The sequence below is a fragment of the Phocoena phocoena genome, chromosome 6 (genome assembly GCF_963924675.1).
Source record: "Phocoena phocoena chromosome 6, mPhoPho1.1, whole genome shotgun sequence".
Lineage (NCBI taxonomy): Eukaryota > Metazoa > Chordata > Mammalia > Artiodactyla > Phocoenidae > Phocoena > Phocoena phocoena.
In genome coordinates this window covers 102,499,832-102,507,456 of record NC_089224.1, presented here as the reverse complement: position 1 = coordinate 102,507,456, position 7,625 = coordinate 102,499,832, and positions in this window count along the sequence as shown.

Below are 7,625 nucleotides of genomic sequence, written 5' to 3'. Positions count from 1 at the left end.
CAGCTGAAGTTTTCCTGCCTTTTAGGAGGGCAGTTAACTGCTTCCATGCCAGGGCTAGGATTGTCATGCAAAGCTGGTGATCAGCGTGAGAGGCTGCTTCTGCGGGGATGGGTGATGTCCACATCCGTGTTCTGTTCATCGAGCCACTGTACATGATGTGGCTGCCTGGCGTGGCTACTCTGTCATGGTCAGAGCAGCACCCACTGGCCGCAGATGGGGAAACTGAGGCTCAGAGGATAAGTGGCCAAATGGGGAGCTCTGCCTGTAGTTCATTCATTCATTCGTTCAAATGTTCTTTGAGCCCTTACTGGGTACCAGGGCCTGTGCTGGGTGCTAGGGATACTGCAATGAATGAAACAAAGATAGGATTTTGTGCGAGGCTGGTGGTAAAGGTAAATAAAGAGGGAGACACAGAGGAGGAAATAATTTATTCTCCCAGCAAGCTGGAAGGGTGGCTTGTTCATCCATCCATCTCTCCAGCCAGCCCACCAACATGTATTGAGGGTCTAAAATCAGGGGTCCCCAGAATCCAGAGGTGCCCAGCATCAGGACCCAGTGACAGATCTAGACATCAGTTGCTTCTGCTGTGAAGCATCCTCTCTTTGCTTGGGGCAATAGTATCCTGATTTGGCTTTGAGGGACCTTGTGCCCCTACCCACGTGTTTCACAGTAGCAAACTCCATCTCCCGTCTTGGGGGTGAAACCCATCACCTACTCTAAGCCCAACAGTGCTTTCCATGATTCCCGCCATGTCGATCAGTTCAGGGATTGACCGTATGTCAGGCTCGTCGGGACCAACAGATCTCAATCCCAGGGCTTTGATTTGAGATATAGAGGAAGAGCACTGTGCCTTCCATTGGACTTGGTGTTGAGGTAATGGGAGCTGCTGGGGGTCACGCCCAGGGAGCTGGAGAACGGAGCCAACCCAGGCGAGGCAGGCAGGGGCCAGCGACATCGTTTGAGTCCTGAATCCATTTGTGCCTGAAGCCAGATCTATCCATGATGGAAGTCATTTTTTTCTTTAAGGTTGTCTGGGTTTTGTGTCATTTTCAACAGAAGAGGCCACCTGATTCCAGCACAGTCCCCGTCCTCCCAGCTGACCCTGGGTGGGCATCAGTCTTTGGTTTCTGTTGCCCACTGCCACACCCACAGTGCTGACTCTGACTCCCCACTCTCCAAGATGAAGGATGCCTCTCTCAGCCAGCCTCAGGGAGTCAGGCTTCTCAACCAAGTTCAGTTCATGGCAGCTTAGCTTCCTCCTCTGTTCTCCTCTCTGCCCCAGAACTTGCAACACGCCCCCTGTCGCGGAAGTTCCCTTCCTTGGACTGTCCCCTGAGGATCCTGCTTACTGAAGATGCTCCCTCTGTTGGGAAATGGCCCGTCCATTCCCACAAGTCCCTCTCACGAGAAGTCAGCCCACCACCTCCTCCCCTCCCAAAGTTTGCCTCCTAAATACCTCCAGAATCCATCTCGCCTCTTCCCTCTGAGGATACCCCGGCCCAGGTCCCATCCCTTGTTACCTGGACTGTTGCATCAACCTTCTCCTACTGGTGTCCTGGCTTCCAAGTCATCATCATCAGTAGAGGTCCATCATTTGGGACTTCATAGCTCCAGAGAAAATTCCTTCAGGGTAGGGCATGAAGGAATACTTCCGGCTACTGGCATTCTAGGAGTAGGACAGGGGAAGAGGGCTAGAAGTCCCATCACTCAGGATGCATATCCTTTAATCCCTGTCTCAGTCTTATTCTCTGCTGTGCCTGATATTTGCAAGCCTTTGCAGTTCCTCCACGAGGAAACTAATATTCTTATGCCTGTGGGTGAAGTCATCTTTACCTATAAGACCTGAGGAACACCTGTTCTGTGTCCAAGCTTCCCACCAGACCTGGTCCCTCCATGACCCGGGGCTCTGGGATGTTCAGGACCAACTGTTTGGTTCCCCCTCCTCTCCTCTGCGGGCACGTCAGGTTGTAGCCACGAATTTACATGCTACTTCTCTGCTAGCATCCCATCTTCCAAAGGTTTGTTGAAATCTTCTTTTCTGCTCATGCCTCCTCTCCCAGCTTCTCTGTCATCATGGGCTGGTATATACCTGCTTTTCCCCTTCACTGTCAGTTTGGTGGGGCCTGAGGAGGGACAGGACAGATGCTTGGGTTAATACCATGTCCAAGTGGCTCTCAGTCAAAGTCCTACCGCCCACTCTCTCCTCATCCCTTCCCACCTGGCTTCTGCCCCCAGCCCTCCCCTGAAACACCCCTCATCAGGTCTCTAGGACCAGATCCATAGGACCACTTTCTGTTCTCACATGACTTGATGTCTTGGTAATGTCTGGTACTTTCACATTTGTTCTCTTTCATCTCTGTCCTGCCTTAGCTTCCGGGGCGGGGGGACACGGTGTCACGAAGACCCTTCCTGTGTTTCTCCAAACCTCTGTGCAGCCTCTGGATCTACTTTGCTGGCTTCTCTTCCTTCTGCTTCCTCTAAACAATTATTATGTCTCAGGGTTCCCTTCTCAGCCTCCTTTCCTTCTTACCCCATAGGCTTTCCCCGAGCCCCTCTTCCATTCCCATGGTCCCAGTGGTTTTGCTCCAAAAGCCGCTGTCTTCCAAGTGCTGACTTCCAGCCCTGGCCTCTCACCTGGACTCCATCACCAGCCGTCTCCTGGACCTCTCTTCTTGGATGTCCTCGTGTCGAAAGCTGGCCTTGGCTTCTCCCTCCTCCCAAACATGCCTCACTTCCTAGGAAAGGCCACCATCATCTGTTTAGTTGCCCAGAACTAAAGGTGTCGTCCTTGACTCTCCCGTTTTCTCAATTTGCACACTCGATTGCTCACCAAGGCCCACTGACTCTACCTCTTTAATAAATCCCTCTCTGCCCACCCACTCTTCATCCCTAAAGCTTCTCTTAACTGATCTCCCTGCCCCCTGCATTCCACCATCTCCTGTTAAAATGCAAATTTCACCACACCATCCCCCTTCTGAAAAGTTTCTAATGGCTCCCCACGACTTAGGTATTAAGTGCAAATAGCCCCCAAGGCTGGAGTTGCCAGATTCAGCGTAGAAAAATACAGGATGTCCAGTTAAATTCGAATTTCAGATGAACAATCTTTTTTTTTTTTTTTCAAGTGTACGCATATCCCATATAACACCTGGCATCTGTACCCTTTCCACACCCCAACCTCAACCTCATTTCTCGCTATGCTGTATTTCACACCTGACATTCAGGACAGACTGAACTGTTTGACCCTGAACTGCCCAGCTGGGTCAGACGTTTCCTCATCAAGAGGCTTTTCTCACCTGCTGCTCGCCCAACCAGAAAGGCCATGTTCCCTTCTTGTCCTGACCAACTTCTGCTCATCACTGGGGTCCCCTCCCCCAAGAAGCCTCTCTGCTCCCTCCTAATGGATTGGGTTCCTTCCCTGGGTGACCAGAGGCCCCTGTTTCCCTGGATGTCAGCTGGTTTGTCCCATCAGTTTGCTCTTTTTCTCTCTCCCCTGCAGACAAAGAGCCGCCGGCAACTCTGCCAATTTCCCCACCCACATCTGGCCCAGCCCGCATGGCTCCACCCAGCTGGAGGCTCCCGTGGGCCCGGAGTGCTGGCCAAGACCCCAGCTTTCTTTCTGGTCTCTTGGCCTGGGTCCCAGTCTGATGGTTCACACTCTCTCCTTGCTTGAGTTCCCATGAAAAGTGGCCTCCACCCGTAGCCCCCTGCCCAGGGCCAGATTACAAGCTGCTGAGACAATGGAGGCTCCAAGCCAAGTTTCCGACGCGCCTGCCATGATATCCCCACAGCATCTGCCTGTGCATCTGGGGGCAGATGCTGGCAGCTGAGGCCACAGAGAGCACGGCTCCTCTCACACTGGGCATGCCCAGCCCTGATGGGGGTGAAGGGGAGGGAGCTCAGACTTCAAGTTAGGACGTTGGGTTTGAATCCCAGCCCTGTATCTTTCTGGCTGCCTGGAGATGGGCCAAATGAGCACACACACACACACACACACACACACACACACACCCGCACCTCATTTTCTTGTCTGTATAGTGGGGATAAAAATGCTTATCTCACAAGATACGCTATCAAAGAAGAGTGCTTAACACACGCAAGAACACGCAGCAGCAAACAGCGTGCTGCTCTGACCTTCACCTGCCTTGCTCAAGGCTGGTGGTGGCAGAACCCCGGGGACCAGAGCTCTCCTGGCAGCTTTCTACTCCCAGCATCACTGACTGGGCATCACTAATTGGTCTCGAGAGGCTTTATTCAGAGAAGAGAGGAGGAGGGTAGTCAGACCCCACTCTCCACCCCCGCACTGGCTCCGCACGGAGGAGACAGCATCTCCACTGTGAATCAACAGCCCAGGTGAGCGCAGGACAGCTGAGGAAGCAAGCTGAAAGTGAGGATGACTAAATAAGGAGGTAATAGGGCTTCCCTGGTGGCGCAGTGCTTAAGAATCTGCCTGCCGATGCAGGGGACACGGGTTCGAGCCCTGGTCCAGGAAGATCCCACATGCCGTGGAGCAACTAAGCCCGTGCACCACAACTACTGAGCCTGCGTGCTGCAACTACTGAAGCCCGCGTGCCTAGAGCCTGTGCTCCACAAGAGAAGACACCACAATGAGAAGCCCGCGCGCCGCAACTAGAGAAAGCCCGCGCGCAGCAACGAAGACCCAGTGCAGCCAAAATAAATAAATAAATTTATTAAAATAATAATAATAAGGAGGTAGTAAAGGACAGAGGACAAAGCACTGGGAGGGAGAGCTGGAAAAGCCGGGGCCTCCTCCCTCCTCAAGTTTGTCCCCCTCTGTCCTTCCTCTCTGTCCCTCTTCTCTTCCCCAGCATGCTTCAGACCCCAGCTGAACTGTTGTTGCTGCAGTGCTGGCTATGCTGACCCGGCCTCCGCCTCGATGGGGCAGGTTCCCCTGTAAACATTCTTGGGGCACTTCTCAGCGCTCCGCACTATTTATATCATTTATTTACCGATGTCATTATTTATGTCCCAAATTGAACAAGCAAAGAGAGAAAAGAATGGGAAAAAGAAGGGAACAGAATATCCAAAAACTTTGGGACAATTACAAAAGGTGTAACACATGTGTAATGGAAATCCCTGAAGGAGGAGAAGAGATTTTGGAAGTAAGAATGGCTGAGAATTTTCCAAAATTAATGACAGACTCTCTCTGCCACCCCCTTCCAAACTGTGAGTGCCTCAAGGGCAGAAGTCTGTCAGTTTGCAAATAACAATAACCAAAACTGTTTAGGATGACATGTATGAAGTGTTTTGTAAAAATTACATATATACACACAGACGTTCAGTTCCAACTCCAATGTGTGGAGACCTCAGGAGAGGACTTCCCTGGTGGTCCAGTGCGGCTAAGACTCCGCGCTCCCAATGCAGGGGGCCCAGGTTCAATCCCTGTAGTCAGGGAACTAGATCCCGCGTGCCACAACTAAGAGTCTGCATGCCACAACCAAGAGTCTGCATGCCACAACTAAGAAGACCGCATGGGGCTTCCCTGGTGGCGCAGTGGTTGGGAATCTGCCTGCCAATGCAGGGGACACAGGTTCAAGCCCTGGTCTGGGAGGATCCCATATGCAGCGGAGCAACTAAGCCCGTGTGCCACAACTACTGAGCCTGCGCTCTAGAGCCCGCAAGCCACCAACTACTGTGCCCGCGTGCCACAACTACTGAAGCCCGCGCGCCCTAGAGTCCATGCTCTGCAGCAGGAGAGGCCATCACAATGAGAGGCCTGCGCACCACAATCGCATCACTGCAACTAGAGAAAGCCCGCGCGCAGCAACGAAGACCCAACGCAGCCGAAAATAAATAAAATCAATTAATTAACAAAAAATAGAAGAAGACCGCATGCCGCAACGAAGACTAGCGCAGCCAGATAAATAAATATTTTTAAAAGAAAAGAAAAGAAGGGCTTCCCTGGTGGTGCAGTGGTTGAGAGTCCGCCTGCCGATGCAGGGGACACGGGTTCGTGCCCCGGTCCCGGAAGATCCCACATGCCGCGGAGCGGCTGGGCCCGTGAGCCATGGCCGCTGAGCCTGCGCGTCCGGAGCCTGTGCTCCGCAACGGGAGAGGCCACAACAGTGAGACACCCGCGTACCGCAAAAAAAAAAAAAAAAAAAAAAAGAAAAGAAAAGAAAAGAAAAAAAAAGACCTTAGGAGGCATCATTTCCATCCTTACAGGAAGACCAAGCTGGAGAAACTGCAAATCTTAGATCCATCAGAGAATTGAGTTCACAGGGCAAATCCCACCCCCAAAAACTGGAGAAAAAGGAGAAAAACACAGAATCACAACATGATTAGCCTCCTGGGGGAGCCTCTGGAGCCATAATGGGCAGAAACTCTTCTGATAGTAATTGATGGATTGCTGGAGGCTCAGTGTGGACTGGGTTGAGAGTTTAAAACTCCTAGATAAAATGTGTGTGGGTTTTATCTCCAGGAGCCTACCGGGTCTCACCCTGAAGACGGGACAGAAATCTCCTCTTGCTTCCGGAGGGGGCAGAGGAAGGGTAACCATTTCCAAACACACCCAGATCTTTGTCTGTAACAAAGTTATGCCCCCAAGGAAAACTGCTAAACCATAGTATTATCTGATCTGGGTAAAGGGCAGATTTCTGTATCCCGTGGGCGTGGGGAGTTAAGAAGGTCACAGCGCAGGCACTCAGAACCACTACAAAAATGAAACAGCTGGGATTTAATCTTAAGACTATAGCATGCTTCCCCTCCCTAACTCTATAACACACGTCAACAGGTATAATAACTAGAGTTTATAGAGCTGCAAGACAAAGAAGTTATTTAAGAAAGAATTCTTAGGGAAACCCAAAGACAATAGGAGAAAAAACAGCCTGGAACTAGAAGAAACTGAAGCCTGTGGCACCTGCAAGCTGCAGCAAACATTAACAGCCCAGCTCTTAGCCAGGTTAACATAAAACCTCACCCTAAGCCCGATTACCTCAGTTCCTAGTACCAGACACCTCATGGGCAGCTTTCAACAAAACATTACAAGCCCTGCTAAAAGACAAGAAAAAACATAGTATGATGAGACAAAGCAAGCGTCAGAATAAGACTCAGATATGATACAGAGCTTGGAATTGTCAGATAAAGAATTTAAAACAACTCTGATTAATATGTTAAGGGGACTAATGGAAAAAGTAGACAACATGCAAGAACAGACAGATCATGTAAGCAGAGGTAGAAACTCTAAGAATCACAAGGAAATGCTAGAAATCAAAACCACTAACGAAAAAGAAGAATGTTTTTGATAGGTTCATTAGTAGACTAGACATAGCCAAAGAAAGAGGCAGTGAGCTTGAAAATATGTCAATAGAAACATCCCAAATTGAAATGCAAAGAGAAAAAACTCTTTGCCACTTTTATTCAACATAGTGTTGGAAGTCCTAGCCACCACAATCAGACAAGAAAGAGAAATAAAAGGAATTCAAATTGGAAAGAAAGAAATAAAACTGTCACTATTTGCAGATGACATGATACTATACAAAGAAAATCCTAAAGATGCCACCAAAAGACCACTAGAACCACCAATGAATTCAATGAAGTTGCAGGATACAAAATTAATATACAGAAATCTGTTACATTTCTATGTACTAATAACAAACTATCAGAAA